The sequence below is a fragment of the Engystomops pustulosus genome, chromosome 7, assembly GCF_040894005.1.
Source record: "Engystomops pustulosus chromosome 7, aEngPut4.maternal, whole genome shotgun sequence".
Lineage (NCBI taxonomy): Eukaryota > Metazoa > Chordata > Amphibia > Anura > Leptodactylidae > Engystomops > Engystomops pustulosus.
The window spans coordinates 58,199,741-58,219,588 of NC_092417.1; the positions used below are offsets into that span (position 1 = coordinate 58,199,741).

A 19,848-nucleotide genomic window follows, 5' to 3' on the forward strand; every position below is an offset into this window, starting at 1 on the left:
GCTGCCTCCCGGTGGAGGATCTCCTGTGTGGTATAGCCGTATCACTCAGGAATTTTTGGATAGTGGGGTTATGTTTGTGATTCAACCAGATGGCGCACTCAGAGTGTAATATACAATTCGGTTTATTAAAGATCTTAAAACACAACGCGTTTCGAGGTTACAGTACCACTTTATCAAGTGTACAAAGACTATTTCCTTTTGCAGATTGCCATCTTGGGTCTAGAACATATAGATAGAATATATGATAGTCATCTATGACTACTGTGCTGGTCAGTTGTTCTTCCAGAAGGCAGAAACTCCTGGAAGTCTTGGCCCTTTCCAACCGCCATTGATTAAGACAGAAGCACTTGGAAAGGGCCAAGACTTCCAGGAGTTTCTGCCTTCTGGAAGGACAACTGACCAGCACAGTAGTCATAGATGACTATCATATATTCTATCTATATGTTCTAGACCCAAGATGGCAATCTGCAAAAGGAAATAGTCTTTGTACACTTGATAAAGTGGTACTGTAACCTCGAAACGCGTTGTGTTTTAAGATCTTTAATAAACCGAATTGTATATTACACTCTGAGTGAGCCATCTGGTTGAATCACAAACATAACCCCACTATACAGATACGTTGGTAGGGGTTAAACCTGAAAATATTTTATTGCAGCGTTGAACGTCATTTGGGTGACGTTTCAACTTGGAGTCTTTATCAAACCCTGTGACAAAAATATGAGAATATGCCATCATGAGGAAGCAAAACATAGACATCATCTAATCAAAATTATGCATTTAGTTATGATGATACATATGGCTAATATATTGGACCAAAAGTTCCCTTAAAAGCAGTAAAAAGTGGGAGATGTAAGAACATAAACCCATCATGATCTATGAACAATTGTAGAAATAGAAGGTTATCAGCCAGCAAAACTCTTGGCGACATTAGCGGTTCTATAACAGAGATAAAGACACCACTGTTAAGTATATAGAATACAGGATATTACAAAATCAACAATTAAATTACTTATTAAAAGGAAACTATGCAAATCATAGTCCCTATTTAATCCAAGCAGCTTGAGTGAACTCAATTTGTGGATCCAAAATGCTTTCCTCTATTTGAGAATTTTGATCCTGTTGCCGCCTCGGCGGGGAACGGGATCCATGATCTAGAACTTGGAAAAGTAATTGAGACACGTTATGGCGGGCGTTGTGGAAGTGGTATGGTACTGGTAATGGTAAATTATTGGAACGTATTGTGAACTTGTGTTGTTCTACCCTTACGCCCACAGATTGAGTAATAACGCCCTATGCAAATGAGTCCACAGGGACACTTTATGACATAGATTTGTCTCAGAATTAAATAGTCCCAGAATGAATATTCCTTCCCAGTTAATGGATGATACAACTTCTCGCCTGTTTGTACATTTTAGCACAGGGGACAGTGTAGACACAGGAATGTCACTTTCTTTATGGTTGTCTTGACTTCTTAATCGATGGCCCTATATCTCCAGTAATCAGTCTATCTTTCAAATTTCTTGGGCGCTTTGTACAGGGCATGACTGGATTGATCTAGATTGGTTTGTGTTCTATAAACACCTCTTCGATAATCAGCCATGAATCGTTCAATGTCCCTAGAAACCAGTTGGACAAAAGTTTCAACGGGTGGGGAATTTTAAGGGGCATATATGTACTCTTAGTGTAAGTCCTTTAGGTTGACCCTATTGGCAGTGATACTGTCGTTGCTAACAGTTGTCTTTGGTTTGTTGTGGAAATGGGCACACAAGCGTATAGCTTCACTTCCAATTCAAATGATCCTTTTTTGCAAAACTGCGGCAGGGCTTAGTGTACTGAATGAGATGTTAATCACAAATGATTGTTGAACAAGAGCTCCCTACCTGAGATCTAGTAGACTGGTGGGTTATGGGCATTGTATTTATTTAGCTTTTGATTTTATTTATAAGCAGTGATTTTACACATCCTGCTTTTAGTTGTTTATGCTGTATAAGTTATATAAGATTTAATTATTATTTACTTGGATTTAATACTGATGTTATCAATGAAACAACAGCCCTGTAATAAATCTCTCCCCATCACTTTTATGCAAGCCTATTTGTCTGCCATGCTTGGGTGACCTGTGAACAGTGAACAATTTTTCAGCGCTGTGGTTGTCAATGGTTTTAAGGCTCCACAGGTAACGGTCAAAGGAACATCATTATAACGCATCAGAATAATATCTCAATAAAACAAGAAGAATAATTAATGACACACAATGAAAATGAACACACATATTTTTTAATCAGGTGAGAATTTTATTTTTATGATACTATTTGCAGCATGTTATGTGGTTTCAGTTTTATTATTAAAAAATAGACCTTTAGATTTCTATGTATTTGGTGAAATTTAGTCATTGTAATCCTTTGTAATGTTTATCTACTAAATTTACTTGTTAAATGTTGCCTGCTAGAGATGAGCGAATCATCTAAGTTTCAACTTGTAGAAACTTCTTAAAATTTTTCAAAATATGTAATTTAGGTCCAAATTGAATGAGTTGGAACCTATGTTGCTCCAGTTGTCCTGGAAAGTGTTGTATAATTCATCTACTTTGCTAAAACACAGATTTTGTGTTAGTGGCTGTATTATTAAATATTATATATTATTGTCATGCTCCAGGGGTAGTGGACCCACTGCTCCACTGCGGGTAGGAGCGTAGTTAGGAACGGAACCGGGGTCGCAACAGGAAATCATAAAATAACAGCACAGGGCAAAAGACAAAGCTTTCTCTAAGGCACAAGGCACGAAGATCAGGCAGGGAACACAGGGAAGGGCTAAGAATTGATCAGATTTGGCAGTGGGCCAGTGACAATTATGGGAGCGCTGGCCCTTTAAATCTCCAGAAGCGCAGGGTCGTCGGAGACATTGTGGGATCGCAGAGAGGTGAGAGCTGTGGTGGGGTCTGGGGGCAGAGACATGAGTGGATCACAGGACCTGTAATAGTAACCGCCCCCCTCCCCCATTTGGGCCTCCAGCTCTTCTTGAACTGGAGGAATCTTTGCAGAAGGCCACGGTCTAAGATGTTATCCTCTGGCTCCCAGGATCTCTCCTCTGGCCCGAACCCCTTTCAGTCAACAAGGAAGAACAGTTTCCCTCTAACTGTCTTCATATCCAGGGCCTCCTTTACCTCAAAGACATTGGTGGAATAAGCCTCAGGAGCAAGAGGAAGCACTTGCCGAGAGAAGTGGTTCAGGATGACTGGCTTCAAGAGAGAGAAGTGAAAGGAATTCGAGATGCACATGGATGGCGGAAGGCAAAGCTTAAACGCCACAGTATTGATGTGCTTCAGTACTTCAAATGGACCCAGGAATTGAGGACCAAGTTTATAGCTAGGAATCTTCAAACAGACGTATCTAGAACACAGCCATACTTTGTCACCTGGGAGAAAACTGGAGGAGACCTGCACTTCTTGTCCTCCTAGGACTTGGTGCAGATGGATGCCCGGGGTAAAAACTGACATGTTTGCTCCCAGATGGATCTGAGATCTCGGACCAATTCCTCCACGACAGAAACATCAGAGCTCTCAGTAAGAGGGAGAGGAAGATGAGGATGTAGTCCATACACAATAATAAATGGAGAAGAGCTGGCAGATTCAGAGTCCAGAGAGTTGAAAGAAAATTCCGCCCATGTCACCCTCTCAACTTGTCCATTGGACTGCGGATGGTATAAAGATGAGAAGTCCAGCTTCACTTGTAGTTGACTGTATAGGGAACATCAGAAATGGGAAACAAACTGGACCCCACGGTCCGAGACAATGTGCAAGGGAAGTTCATGAAGCCAGAAGATATGCAAGAAGAACAGGCTAGCAGGAGCCAATGGGAGACTTGGTAGGAACAAAGTGGGACATCTTGGAGAACCGGTCAGTTACAACCAAGATAACGGTACAGACCGAGGAAGATGGAACATCTGTGATAAAGTCCATTGAAACATGAGTCCACAGGCAGCTGGGTATCGGAAAGGGCAGAAGAAGACCAGCAGGTTTAAGATGAGATGGCTTGTTTCAGGCACAGGAAGTGCAGGAGCCCACAAATTCCTGTACATCCTCAACCAGATCTGGCGACCAGTAGAAACAGGAAATGAAGGCGACCGAGCGTTGCTACCCAGGGTGCCCAGCCACATGTGAGCAATGTCCCCAAGTCGGTATCCTTTTCCGAAGGGCAGGTTGGACATAAGTCTTGCCAGGAGGAAGTTGCCAAAGGTCCACTGGAGCAGCAAGAACCAGCCAGTCAGGAGGAATGATATGTCTGGGAGCAGGTTCTTTCCCAACAACATCCGAGGCACACGAGAGAGCATCGGCCTTAATATTCTTCTCTTTAGGACAGAAATGTCTCAGGAAGTTGAAATGGGAGAGGAAGAGAGACCAATGAGCCTGTCTTGGATTGAGAGGCTGGGCAGTCTGGAGGTACAAGAAGTTTTTGTGATCAGTAAAGGTACTGACTGGATGATAAGCAACCTCCAGAAGATAACAACAATCGTCCAAAGCAAGTTTAATAGTCAGAAGCTCCCGATCACCAATAGAGTAGTTGGTGAACTATGTCTGAATTGGTCCTGGAGAAGAACCCACAGGTGAGAGTTCGGCCTTTGGGCCCCTTCTGGGTGAGAATGGCTCCAGCACCAACAGATGAGGCATCAACCTCTAGCAGGAGCAGTTTCTCAGTATCAGGCCGGGTGAGAATGGGAGCTAAATGAAAAGGCAGACTTCAGCTTAGTGAAAGCTTCTTCAGCCACCAGAGGTGAGAGCTTAGGGTTGGCGTTCTTCTTGGTCAGTGCCACAATAAGAGATACCAGGGAGGAGAAATGTGGAATAAACTGCCGGTACTAATTGGCGGAGCCCAGGAATCTCTGCATAGCTCAAAGTCCCACTGGACGTGGCCACTGAAGTACAACGGACAACTTTGCAGGATTCATCTGTAGTCCCTTGTCTGAGATAATATATCCTAGGAATAGGAGACTTGTCTGATGGAATTGGCACTTCACGAGCTTGGCATATAGGCGATTGGCCCAGAGGTGCCTGAGAACTTGCTGTACATGGACGCGATGGGAATGTCCGAGAAGGTTACCAGGATGTCATCTAGATAGACCACAACACACGTATAAAGTAAGTGTCTGAACTTTGAACTCCTGGAACACCGCCAGTGCGTTACAAAGTCCAAAGGGCATAACAAGGTATTCAAAGTATTGAAGGTGGTTTTCCATTCATCACCTTTACGTATGCGGATGAGGGTATATGTCCCCTGAAGGTCCAACCTTGGCACCGCGTAGACGATCAAACAGTTCCATGATCAGGAGTAGTGGGTATCGTTTTTTTACTGTGACCTTATTGAGGCCACGGTTATTGATGAACAGACGGAGAGATCCATCCTTCTTGGCCACGAAGAAGAATCCCACACCAGCGGGTGACGAAGACTTTTGTATAATGCCCTTCTGCAGGTTTTCCTTCTCATAGGCCAACATTGCCGCGGTTTTTGGAACAGATAGGGGATACACTCAACCCCGTGGAAGAGATGCGCCCAGCATCAAGTCTATTGGACTGTAATAAGGTCAGTGTGGCGGTAGAGTCTCTGCGTGCTTCACTGAAAAGATATCAGCAAAGTCCACATATTGAGACCCACCAGAGGCTTGGAGGACTTCAGAAGCAAGACAGTGCAGACGGGACAAGGCAGTTCCAGACAATGTGACTGGCATTCTGGACCCCAGTGGAGAACTTCACCCATCTGCCAGTCAAGCACAAGTGCATGTCGCTGCAACTACGGAAGGCCCACAAGAACTGAAGACGTGCACGTAAAAGGAAAGTCTCTCCTTGTGCAAGACCCCCACTTGTAGGCATAAGGGTTCAGGGCTTCTCCAGAGAATCCTAGGTGCGTGCGTTTCCTTTATGCTGAGGACGGAGAGGACAGGACTGAAGGAAGTGTTACAGGCTGGCACAGAAGAGGCTGAGGTTTTACTGACATCACCTGGAACGCTCCTGGGGAGACAGCAAAGCTCTGAACACTTGCATCGGTTCCTTTGCAGCTGTCAAGGCAGATGTCAATCGAAGTGGTCAGAAAGATGAGACCACTCAGAGTAGACGGTAGGTCATGTGCAGATAGGGCATCTTTAACTTGTCCGAAAAATCCCATTTTAAGGATCGCTATCAAGGCTGCTTTGCTCCAGGCCATCTCAGTAACAAGGGAATGGAACCGAATTGTGTAATCACCAATATATAAGTCCCCTTGATGCAGGTTCAGCGGTGTGGTCTCAGCGGAAGACGTCCGTGTAGATTCCTCAAAGACAGACCAGAACTCAGTGAAGAAAGAGGTGATGTCAGCTGTTACTGGGTCTTTTCTGTCCCAGAGGGGAGTAGCCCATGCCAGGGCCTTCCTGGAGAGGAGACTGATGATGAATGCCACATTAGACCATTCCGTGATGAACTGAGTCGGCATAAGCTCAATGTGCAGAGAGCACTAGGTGATAAAGCCCCTCAACAACTTGGAGTCCCCATCATACTTTGGTGGCATGGAAAGTCTCAACCTAGGTTCAGCGACAGGCCGGCAAACTGGAGACTCAGAAGAAGTCGCAGGAACCTGGCGCTGTTGCTGAGTAGCCATGAACTGCTGCAGCATGGTGGTGACTTGTGCAAGCTGTTCACCTTGAATGGCAAACTGTTGGGACTGTTGGAACACGATGGTGGTAAGTTCAGCCAATATAGGTGGCGGAAACTTGGCGGGGTCCATGGCCGGATCTTACTGTCAGGCTCCATGGGGTAGTGGACCCACTGAACTACCGCAGACGATGATGTAAGCTGACACCTGGGACCGGAATCTAAGTGGCAACCAGTTTTCACCAGAGCCCGCTACAAAGCTGGTTGGACTTGCTGTGGTGTGGTACCACCAGATTGTTCCACTGGTGCGACATTGTCCACAGTGGCAGCCAAGGCGAGGTACACATACGTTAGAAAGAATCGTAGTTGGGGACAGGCAGGAGATCAAGATGGGCAGCACGGATTGGAGTCTGGGACGTAGCATAGGTCAAGGCAGGCAGCAGAAGAGCGTAGACAGGAACGGAACCGTGGTCACACAATAACAGTGCAGGGCATGAGACAAAGCTTTCTCTAGGGCACAAGGCACCAAAGTCCGTCAGGGAACACAGGAAGGGACTGGGAATATATCAGAATTGGCAGCAGGCCAGTGCCAATTATTGGCGCGCTGGTCCTATAAATACCCCGCGGCTGGCGCGTGGGCAGTGAGGACGCTGGATCGTTGGAGCCAGCACGGGATCAAGGAGAGGCGAGAGCAGTGGTGGGGGTCTGGGGCCTCAGACGGGAGCACGGGTGAAAATTATGTAAAGCATATAACGTATATTGTGTAAGAATGCACACATTGGGGAGGATTTATCATGACTGTTAACTTCATGCAGCATTTCTGATACTTCCTACCGACGCACAATGCATCTGATATACTAAGAGGCTCCGGCCTCTTGCACCAGTTTGAATTTTACGCCAGGTCTTGAAAACTATAACCTGCATCAAGATCACTTTATAGAAAATTGGTCAAGTTGTGGCATCCCTTCCCTGACCCACTTCCCTTAAGACCTTTATTGATGGAATTCAGATGGTTATGCTGATGGTATGTGGTGACATGACTATGGTATATTAATACATGTTGAATTTTTGTTCAACAATAAAAGTGAATTTTTGTTCACTGAAAAAAAAGATACCTCCTCAAAATAAAACCTAGTGCCTCTTTAGGAGCAAAAATCTTATAAGACACTATCTTATAATCAGTGAAGCTTGGTATGTACATTTTCATAACCCATATACCAATATTTTTATAGAGCCAATGAGGTTGTATTTAAGGAAGACCGTGTGGCATCCATCATGAAGAACCTGATTAACCAGAATAACTTTTCTGTCCAAATAGTACAAGCTAGTAGGAACATAATTGAGCCCGGTTACTTGTATATGATTTTACTTGGAATAAAAACATTTACCAAACCCTAAGCCCTGAGGTTTAATTCTTAAGAAATAACCAGAACAAAGCTAACAGGACAATGAATCATGAGAAATCCCTGGATTCATGTATAATCCTTCGTGCTACAATTATGAAAAGGTTGACAATGATCCTCCCAATCTTGACAAGGTGGCGGCCAGACCAGATGAAGTGAAAGCCAAATCTGTTTGTACAAGTCACTTCAGAACAAAATACTTGTTGACTTCTTCAAAGTTAAATATTGAGACCTCAGGGTAATTTCTTCATTGACATGAACCCATTAAGGGATATATAACAAGAAGACCATTAGACAAGGGTTGTAATGAGTGTCTCTTCCTAAATTCAGCATTGGAAGAAGTCTAGTCTACAAGTCAATAAGTGCATTGCTTTCAATGAGACATCTTGTGAGTGACACCTCAGAACAATATAGGTTGAGTGATTGACATCCATGCTTGACCGATACCACCATAGTTGATACTGCAATGTTTTTGAACTGGGGCCGAACTTGAAAATTCAACTGGTTGAGAAAACTCGCTAGGAATTCAGCCCAGAATAGTTGCATTAACACGGCCAGCTACTATTCTTTATTACACACATTTGCTTTCTTTCATCAAGGCTTTGCATGCATGCACTTGACTGGGGATTAATAGGATTGTTCAAATGAGCCAAGATGGAAAACTGGAGGAAAAAAAACAGCCTGCAGACAACTTGAAGACGTGAATTTCCTTAGCTCAGACTTTGAAGATGTAACACTGCCCAGGGGATTGTGGCGGAAAAAAATATAAGCTCTCAATTAGGTATCATGCACAAAACTGACCAATATTAACTAGGATTTGTTCAACTATAGTTTTCATCTATCGTCATGAACTAATGTGCTGTGTGCACCATTCGAAAATATTGTATTGCTATTACAATTGAGATAACTTGAAACAGTGCTATGGAGTTTTGTGTAAAGTACAGGCTATTACAGTTATATACCGTATCTATAAAAACTATTTCAAATAATTCCATTCCCTTATATCATAGTTATCTTTCTGTTGCTAGAAAAGAACTTAGATAATCAATATGGCTGCCGATAAAGCTAATCCATTATTGCATTTACTTTCCTTTTTTTCAGCTTTTTTATGTAAAAAGTTGGATGATAACAAAAAAAATGTTGAAAAAGCACCCAACTTTACCAGAACCTGAAGGTAAACATTTCATGCATAAAATCTATTATCTACTTCGACTCAAATATCTAGTAATGTTATATTGTCATTGCTAGTTGCTACATTTTGATGAGCACATCTATTTTTTGGTTTGTAGCTTCAGTACAAATCTTTCATAATGCCATCAGGGTTGACACTAGAAATTTCAGGGCCCCGTCGGTGCGCATCGGTAAAGGGTTAATGACCAACTCGCAAGACTCCAATGAAATGCCTAAGACAGACCCGGCCTTCTTAATTTGACCGTCAAGTCTAGATCTTTCACGAGTTGGGATTCCCGTTCCCCATGCTGCAAAAAAATAACATACTTTCCGAAACCGATCAATAAAAACTATAATATAGTCGACTACAGATATTAAACAATCTTAAAAAAGATAAGAAATACAGCCTGCTTTGAAACTTCTTCAACTGTTGATTAACATGAAAGTGCCAATCAAGTTTCTGATTAACATAAACTCCTTATGACTTATATTCCGAAACTTGTTCCACTGCAAAAGGATTTATACAAACATGGAGATGCACAACATCCGTCATCCGTCTAAAATCGATCAATAGCTCTTTCGTTCCCAATATTAAGCACTAGCCCATTTACCTTGCAACATTTGGCATTATGATTCACTGTACTACGATAACACAGCCTACGACTACCACTACCATCAATTAATTTCTACAAGAAACATTCACTACTGTTCTGCCTTTGTCAGCCACGTAGACACAAAACGGAAAAGGTGCTAGGACTGTCCCCTCTGGTACCCCACTGCTATGGTACAGTCTTTCTGAGAATGAGCTTCTGAGTTTAACACACTGAGGCCGAGCAATCAGATGATCACAATATGAAAGGAGACATTCATTTTGGCCAGTTTTGGCCAGTTTTGCACACAGGATATTAGAATATTGCTATACTTTAGGTTTTATTAGGCATTAATTGTGTGCGTTATTCTAGGAGGAAATACCTTGTTTTTTTACCTTGGGGCACATTTACTAAAGGTCCGAACGCCGCACTTTCACCGATTTCGTTATTATTTTGGTTTTGCATTAAATTGCGTCGGGTTTTTGGGGCACGTGATCGGATTGTGGCGCATCGGAGCAGGCTTGCATGCGTCAGAAATCGTGGGCATGGCCGTCGGACAACCTGATGGATTCGGACAAACTGCGGAATTTAAAAACGGAATTGTGTCGCAAGATCAAGCACTCACATGCACCAGGAAGAAGAAGGTGAACTCCGTCGGACCTTCGCGCAGAAGCGACGGATGCAGGAAGTCGGGCGCACAATCTTAGTGAATCGCGGCAGGCCCGAATCCTCGTCGGTGCGGGATCCTCGTCACTACAGGATGGCGAAAGTACACCAGGAGATGTGCAGGGGGCCGTATGAGGGGAATTACCGAGCAGCAGGATCGCTACCTCCGTCTTTGTGCAAGGAGGAACAGGAAGGGCACTGCCAGAACCCAGCAGCCACAAATGTGCATGTATCTGCACAAACGGTTAGAAACCAACTCCATGAGAATGGGATGGGTGCACAACGTCCACAGATGGGGTTTGTGCTCACAACCCAAAACCTTGCAGGACGTTTGGCATTCGCCCGAGAACACCAGGGTTGGCAAATTCGCCACTGGCGCCCTGTGCTCTTCACAAATAAAAGCAGGTTCACACTGAGCATATGTGACAGACGTGAAAGAGTCTGGAGATGCCATGAAGAGCAATCTGCTGCCTGCAACATCCTTCAGCCTGACCAGTTTGGCAGTGGGTTAGTAATGGTGTGGGGTGACATTTCTTTGGATGGCCACACAGCCCTCCATTTACTCCCCAGAGGTAGCCTGACTGGCATTAGGTACTGAGATGAGATCCTCAGACTACTTGTAAGACCATATTCTCGTGGCCCTGGGTTCCTGATAATGCAGGACACTGCTAGACCTCATTTGGCTGGAATGTGTCAGCAGTTTCTGCAAGATGAAGGGATTGAAGCTATGGACTGGCCTACTCGTTCCACAGACCTAAATCTGGGACATCTTGTCTCGCTCTTGTCTCGCTCCATCCACCAATGTCACGTTTCACCATAGACTACCCAGGAGTTGGTGGATGCTTTAGTTCATAAGAAGCATGCCATTGTAAGGCATTGCAAGGAGGTCAAGCAGGCACGTGGAGGCCACACACAATACTGAACCTAATTTTGACTTGTTTTAAGGACATAAGATAAAAGTTGGTTTAGCCTATACTGTATTTTTCTGCTTGAACTTTGTGGTTGACTGCAAATCCAGGCCTCCATTGGCTAATAAATTTGATTTGAGCACATTCAACTTAGTACAGAACAAAATATTCAATGAGAATATCTCATTCATTCAGATCTAGGATGTGTTATTTGAGTGTCCACTTTATTTTTTTGAGCAGTGTATTTATATGTTCAAAACAGGTCATATTTAGATATGCCTAAAGACCTGTTCCTGAGTTTACTATTCTTATCCTTCTGTGTATATGTTTATAAGATCTTCATCCTGACCTCTGAATGTGAAGTCAGCTTCACATGCTGCAGGTTCCCTCACTCTCTTCCGCCACTGACAGATTTCTCCCTGCACTTCAGTCTGTATCTGGTCGCTGATAAACACTGAAGGTTTAACGGACACACATATCACTGTGAGTACACCAGTGCATAACTCCTGTAGCAGGAGAGAAAATAAAACCTATAAAAGTTCTTAGAGAGTGACAGACACTGCTGCTCCGAAACAAAAATTGCAGTACAGACTTCAAAACAGGCAGAGCAGAAGGAGAGGTTTAATGTATCTGCACATGGCTTTTCCTCTACACATTTTTTTCCACATTGTGGCCCACATTTACTAAGGTGCTTGCACCAGTTTTCTGTGTGACTTTGCAGGTTCTTTTCAGTGAAAACTGTTAGCCACACATCTGCTACTAGTTGCTCCAACTGCCTCTCACCATCTTTACCAGGGACTGGAATTGTCACCTACCTCCACACTAAATCATTGTGTAACTCTGTGGGCTCCTGCTGCTGCTGATGCCGCCATCTACACACTCTGTCATTGTGCCACACTGTGGCCTCCCATGTTGCTGCCACCACCAGAATTTGTCATTATGCCACTCTGTGGCCTAGCATGGTACTGCCACTACCAGACTTTGTCATTGTACCACTCTCTGACCTTATGCTGCTGGTGCTACCTCCACACTCTGTCATTGTGCCACACTGTGGCCTACCATGTAACTGCCAGCTCCAGAATTTGTCATTGTGCCACTCTCTGACCTGGATTATTGACCGTTTGAAAGAGGACACTGACGGATGAAAAGAAGAGCAAAATGATCAGTAACGTCAATGCAAAATTACTGCCGACACCCTCTCCACTCTTTTGGGGGGTTTCTACATGTATCCGCGTTTAACAGAACAGGTTCTGTCGTAATCTATGGAATCATCTGATGTCAGTGTAGAAAGAGTGCACTCTTTGATGTTATGTGGGATCTTGGGCCTCAGCTTGGTCCTTTTGAGCTGGCACAGACGTTACCTTGTCAGGCTGCGTTCCCGCTTCACTTATTTGGTCAAGTTGGCCCCTGTAGGTGCCCATGGAATTGAAGAGTGAAGATTCCACATTCAATCTGCCACATGGAAATTCCCTACAGCAGATCTGTCGACAATATGCTACATGTGCTGGTACCCTCTCTCTGCAGCATACAGTATATCTATTCTGGGTCTGTAAAGAATACAGTGATAATGCTCTATGTATATATCATAAGGTGATTTATTACAGAAGTATCATAGGCACTATCCAGATATGACTGTTTCTTCTGCCCCCAATATATATACAATATATGTCCTGCCCATGGAAGCAGCTAGACATCAACAAACCATGTAGAAGATATCTCGGATAGATAGAAATCTGAAAAGCTATAGTTAGTTATCTGAACACATGTTTTGAACAAGGAAGGAGAAGAAAGTTTCTGTCTCATCCGGCAGTGATGAGAATAAAGGGATTGGGTAATTAGAATAAAATTGGGAAAAAAAATGCTCAATTGTTGGCTAAAATCAGTTGTAAACCGGTTTTTATTTTTTCATTTTAAGGGTGAGTGCTCTTTAAACGTATATATCATCACATACTAATGCATAATATAAGAGGCTCCAGAACATAGTCATTTTGGAGGCAATGCAATTCTTACCATTTATCCAAATCTTTGTTTTGAAGCATGCAGGGTTTCCATTTGTCTTCCACATGATTTTATTTACTTGTGTCTTCTGTGCGTTAGAATAAAGGACACTTCATTTTTAATTGTGTACTTAAAATGTTATCATTCAGAATGTAAATTGACTGAAATTAGTATTTTCACACCACAAACGATACCGTTCAGCTTTTCTCATTACATGTGAAACCAACCAAAAACAGCAATAAATCAGTTTTGTGAAGCAGTGAGATAATTGATCCAAGGGCTGTAGTATTCATCACAAACCAAAGGTCACTGGCCAGTTCAGGCAAGGACTCAAAGTCATATTATCATGAAATAAAAGTACTTGCAAAATGTTTCTCTTACTCTGCACGAATCCATGACAGCAAAAATCATTGCATAGTACTCAAAACTATTATATTTTCTAATACGAGAATAGGTTATGAATAGAGATGAGCGAGCACTAAAATGCTCGGGTGCTCGTTACTCGAGCCGAACATTTCCAGATGCTCGAGTGCTCGTTTCGAGTAACGAGCCCCATTGAAGTCAATGGGAGACCCGAGCATTTTTCAAAGGGACCATGGTTCAGGAATAAAATGTGTTATTTAATTGAAAAATAATGTCTTCTGATAATTTGCAAACATCTGCGATCTATTCTTCACTGTTCCGCGCGTATATTATCTCCCGACAAGTTAGCAGATGTAAAGAACAGTGAAGAATAGAATAAAAACAGTGAACACAGTGAACACAGTGAACATAGGATCATTTAAGATAAAAACACAGTGCAGAACACAGTGCAGAATAGATTACAGATGTTCGGCACATCTGCTTACTTGTCGGGAGATACGCGCGGAACGGCGCGAACAAAATAGCATGTGAAGAACAATATATATGTGTGTGAAGAACACATTGCAGATGTTTAAATACATATATATTGTTCTTCACATGCTATTTTGTTCGCGCCGTTCCGCGCGTATCTCCCGACAAGTAAGCAGATGTGCCGAACATCTGTAATCTATTCTGCACTGTGTTCTGCACTGTGTTTTTATCTTAAATGATCCTGTGTTCACTGTTTTTATTCTATTCTTCATTGTTCTTCACTGTGTTTTTTTTAATTAAATGCTCGATCTCGAGCAGGGGAAATACTCGTCCGAGCAACGAGCCGTCTCGAGTACCCTAATGCTCGACCGAGCATCAAGCTCGGACGAGCATGTTCGCTCATCTCTAGTTATGAAGCATTCAAGATAAAAGTTCTGGTAGTTCTAAAAATGTACAATATTTATCACAGTGGCTGATGCTGGATCATTAGGTGCATCTTTACTCTGCAATTCCAGAAATGATCTTTAAAACGTATAACAGCTAGAGATGAGCGAGTATACTCGTCCGAGCTTGATGCTTGTTCGAGTATTAAGGTACTCGAAACGGCTCGTTGCTCGGACGAGTATTTCCCCTGCTCGAGATCGAGAATTTAATTAAAAAAACACAGTGAAGAACAATGAAGAATAGAATAAAAACAGTGAACACAGTGAACACAGGATCATTTAAGTGAAAAACACAGTGAAGAACACAGTGAAGAATAGATTACAGATGTTCGGCACATCTGCTTACTTGTCGGAAGATACGCGCGGAACGGAAGCAGGGAGACATCAAGCAGCACGGGGGAGACATCAAGCAGCAGGGAGACATCAGGCAGCACGGGGGAGACATCAAGCAGCACGGGGGAGATATCGGGCAGCGGGGAGACATCGGGCAGCACGGGGCAGACATGGGGCAGCACGGGGGAGACATCAAGCAGCACGGGGGAGACATCGGGCAGCACGGGGAGACATCGGGCAGCACGGGGAGACATCGGGCAGCGCGGGGGAGACATCGGGCAGCGCGGGGGAGACATCGGGCAGCGCGGGGGAGACATCGGGCAGCGCGGGGGAGACATCGGGCAGCGCGGGGGAGACATCGGGCAGCGCGGGGGAGACATCGGGCAGCGCGGGGGAGACATCGGGCAGCACGGGGAGACATCGGCCAGCACGGGGGAGACATCGGGCAGCACGGGGGAGACATCGGGCAGCACGGGGAGACATCGGGCAGCACGGGGAGACTTCAGTGGAAGAAGAGGAGCGGATCCCGGGACAGCGTATCACCCCGACAAGAAAGCAGATGTGCGGAACATCTGTAATCTATTCTTCACTGTGTTTTTCACTGCATTTTTCACTTAAATGATCCTGTGTTCACTGTTTTTATTCTATTCTTCACTGTTCTTCACATCTGATAACTTGTCGGGAGATAATATACGCGCGGAACAGTGAACAATAGATTGCAGATGTTTGCATACATCTGATAACTTATCAGAAGACATTCTTTTTCAATTAAATAACACATTTTATTCCTGAACCATGGTCCCTTTGAAAAATGCTCGGGTCTCCCATTGACTTCAATGGGGCTCGTTATTCGAGACGAGCACTCGAGCATCTGGAAAAGTTCGTCTCGAATAACGAGCACCCGAGCATTTTAGTGCTCGCTCATCTCTAATAACAGCCCATTGTTATACAATCCAAATAATGTCAGAAACACTTTACATGAAATGGGTCAATGCATGAATACCAAAAAATGATCTTTGATACCTAGAAAGATGTATAGGAGGCAGACTAGCAAAGTTATGTTTAATAATGAGAAACCACACAGGGAAAAGTATTGAATACTTGAAGAAAGAGTGGTACAATTAATCATGCCAGCCAGATAGATTATTATAGGTCCTTTTGGAACACCCCACAATTTAAGTTGTCTACTGGGGTCTAGGAATATTATAGCCCCCACAACTCTGAAATTCACTTCCTACATATGGTACTAGAAACAAGCTTTTTGGGGAGTGGTTTTCAGTAATATACTATAAGGCCACTTTCCTTTTGGAAAAACTTATGCTTGCTCCATTTTGGGGACCTTAAAGATGCAGCCAAGTTCTGGACAAAAGATAGACCCCTCGTTCATTACTTGCTGGTCATTTTCCATTTTGCTTTTGAGATAAAAGGGGGACTTTTGACTCTCCTGTCCATTACTTTTCTGTCCATTTAAAATTCTCATCTCAATGTGGGCCTGCCTTTAGAAAGTTTGGTAACCACTGCTCCATACTACTAAGACTGGGTTCACACCATGTTTTATGTATATGCTAATTTTATGCATCTGAAAAGCATGGTTGCCACTGTCTGGCCACTATACCTCCCACATGGCAAAAAAAGCAGGATGCTACGTCTGCTTGAGCGACTATTGCACTTAGTGGAGAAAATGGGCGGCTATGGGTAGCGGATGCAGCGTATTGCATCTCTACCCACAGCCCCGCCGAGTGCATACGTCACTCGACAGAGTAAGTGTCCTTACAATGTAATGTGGACCCATGCATTGACTTCAATATTGACTTTGTGAGACAACTGTCTTAAAGGAATGCATCGTGTTAATGTGCTTTTGACAAAGGAGAAAAAAAATTATCCCATGGAATCTTATTTCATATCATTATTTTTAACTTTATCTATATTCTTGATTTGAACTTACAGTATATGCTATAATAATATGCTATAATATGCTAGCAGTTCTCCTTTAAGAGGAAATTGTATGAAAAGGAACAAAATGTAATCTAATAAACATTGAAATAAAGAAAAATTAAAATAAATTAAAATGAAGTTGGTCAAATTCCCAATGTCATGACTCTGAAATACACAAAACCAAGATGCTGTTGCATGACACTCTTTGCTTTGAAAAGTGATTAAAGTGGCATCCTGAAACGTTACTTCTTGTTAGCGATGCCGTGTGTCTGAGGCCATAACAATGCATAATTTATTGTAATCAGGTTTTGTACTTTAGTTTGTTGTTATCTTTGAAAAGAAAGTAATTATAGCATGTTTTTAGATGAAGTGTTTTGTATGTTTCCTCTCTTTTATGAAATACAAAATGAATAAAACGAGGCAGGCCAATAGTTTGTCAAAACAGTTAAAAACCTATAAAAATATCATTTAAGATATTCAGGTAACAGCAGATAACATTGACTCCATAGTTGTTATATATGAAAAAGTGGCAGAACATGCGGCTATAATAGAGTCCTTGGAGGAATAGGACTTAGCCCTAGTTGGTCCTACCCTCTGTGCTTTTAGATACAGGTACTGCATTGGATGTATAATAAGTGATGGGTACTTGGCCCAAGGGTCATGTAAAGGATTTGGAGAGGAAACAAAGTGGATGCGGGCCGTGGAATAAGATAATAGATAATCGTTTTGTAGGGTTTATGAGGTAGGAGATGTCATGTTTTAACTTTACTGGAGATAAAAGAATTGATAATAGGGTGAGGAGATGTTTACCCAAAATGTAAGGGACTTTAACCACAGATGATTTGATGTTTGAAAGGCCCCACAGTAAAGAAATGCCTACCCACCTTCAACAGCAATTCCTATTGCTGATTTTCTTGCCTTGGGGACACTTTCCACTTAGCTCTTTGTTAACATTACACTACCTATGGAAATGGCAAACTACACTGGACCTCCAGGCTTGTGGGCTGACCTCTGTGACATATACTTCTTAAAGCATGTATTTTTGATGAATGCCATCTGGATATACTCATACCTTTCCAAGTGGATGTTCAGTGTCTACCACTCTCGTTCCACCCCTTCATCTCGTCCCCTCTCTGTTGGCAACCCTCAAGTTTCTGTCCTGGGACCTCTACTATTCTCCATCTACACCTCTGGTCTAGGATAGCTCATTAGAGGACATCTACCATCAGTTTACCTGATGGTAGATAACTATTACTCACCTCCCCGTCCCATCCCTATTTACATCAATCTTCTTTTATTATATGTCTGAATGCCACATTTCTTGTGCATGCGGAGTATATGCGGAGAGACCCAGTGACATCACTGGATTTGAAAACACAATGGGCCACATTTGCTAAAACCCTTGCACCAGTTTTCTGTTGGACTTTGCACTTTCTCGAAGTTGGACCGTGTACCACATTTATCATGCAGAGTCGCACACACCATGTTAAAGTTTGTGCACTCTGTCGGAACAGTGCATGAAGTGCCAGATTCTTGAAGAAAGGGTGCCACTAATCCTGAATCTGGCATACCCTGCACACTTCACATAATGCAGTTTGCACTGTTTCTGATAAATATGCCCCAATCGGTTTAGGATTACCTATAATACGAAATAACTGCACTGTTCTGCTCCCTCACCTGGTGAGGTGGTGGTCATCTGCCCTCCTATATATATTTTGAGCCCTCCTTCTACTATTTGCCTGATCACTGTAGTTTGTGAATTTGTAATTGCATTTGTTCTTGTCTTAATGTGATGTATGTGAACCCATTACTGCTTGTACAGCACCATTGAAATAACCCCTTTCTGCATCTTGACGTGATACTACGTCATAGGATGCGGGTCATTCCCGTACCTTGACGTAGTATCACGTCATGGCGATCACCGGGCTCAGACGCTTGATCATGTCCCACCCTGGGACAAAATAAAACAGTAAAAGTTTTAAAAAAAAAGTGCAATTAAAAAAAAATATTAAAAAAGAATAAAAGTCCCTTGAAGTCCCATCCCATGCAATAATCCAATAAAACACAAAAAAGTGAAAATCACATTCATTACAACCATTTGTTACAACCCGTTAAAATAAAATAAAATTGTCACTGAACCGTACGGTGAACGGCGTAAAAAAACCCCACAAAAAAACGTGCAAAAATTATAAAATTTTCACAACTGACCTCATAAAAAGCACATAAAAAGTAATCAAAAAGTAACATTTACCCCGACATGATACCAAGAAAAAGTACAGCTTGTCCCGCAAAAATTAAGCTCTAAAACAGCTCTGTAAACAAAAAAATATAAATGTTCTGCCCATTGTTACTTGGTGATACAAAAACAAGCAAAATTTCTCACAAAATGAGTTCTATATTCTGCAACCATAAACCATAAAAAAGCCATATAAATGGGGTATTGTCGTAATCTTGATGACCCAGAGAATAAAGATAACACGTTATTTTTATGGTATGGTGAACGTCCGGCGAAAAAAATGCTAAAAACCATAAACAAGAATTAATGATTTTTTTAACCACCACCAAGAAAGAGTTAATAAAATCTGATTATTAGCTATTGAGTCCCCCCATAAATGATGTACCTGAAAAGTGGATCTCATCCACAAAAAAAAAATCTCCCATATGTCCAAATCACAAAAAATAAACACTTTATAGCCTGTAAAATATGACATTGCAGATCTCCTCTGAATGGCGCAGCTTCCCTTCTATGCTTGGCCGTCACCACCACATATGGGGCATCCTCATACTCGGGAGAAATTGGGTATCAATACATTGTTTAAAAAAAATTACAGCTTGTAAATTACACCTCCATTTTGTTTTAACACCTGTGAAGCATCTAAAGGGTTAACACACTTCTTAAAGTAGATTTTTTACACATTGAAGGGTGTAGTTTCTGCTGTTTAGGCCTCTCAA

The 19,848-nt window shown here is 42.6% G+C and overlaps 1 long non-coding RNA gene across 1 annotated transcript in view; it reads left to right on the forward strand.

The window, feature by feature from the left end:
- The window catches only part of LOC140068786 (uncharacterized), a 168,565-nt gene that overhangs the window by 96,004 nt on the left and 52,713 nt on the right, over positions 1-19,848 (forward strand). The window lies entirely within an intron of this gene.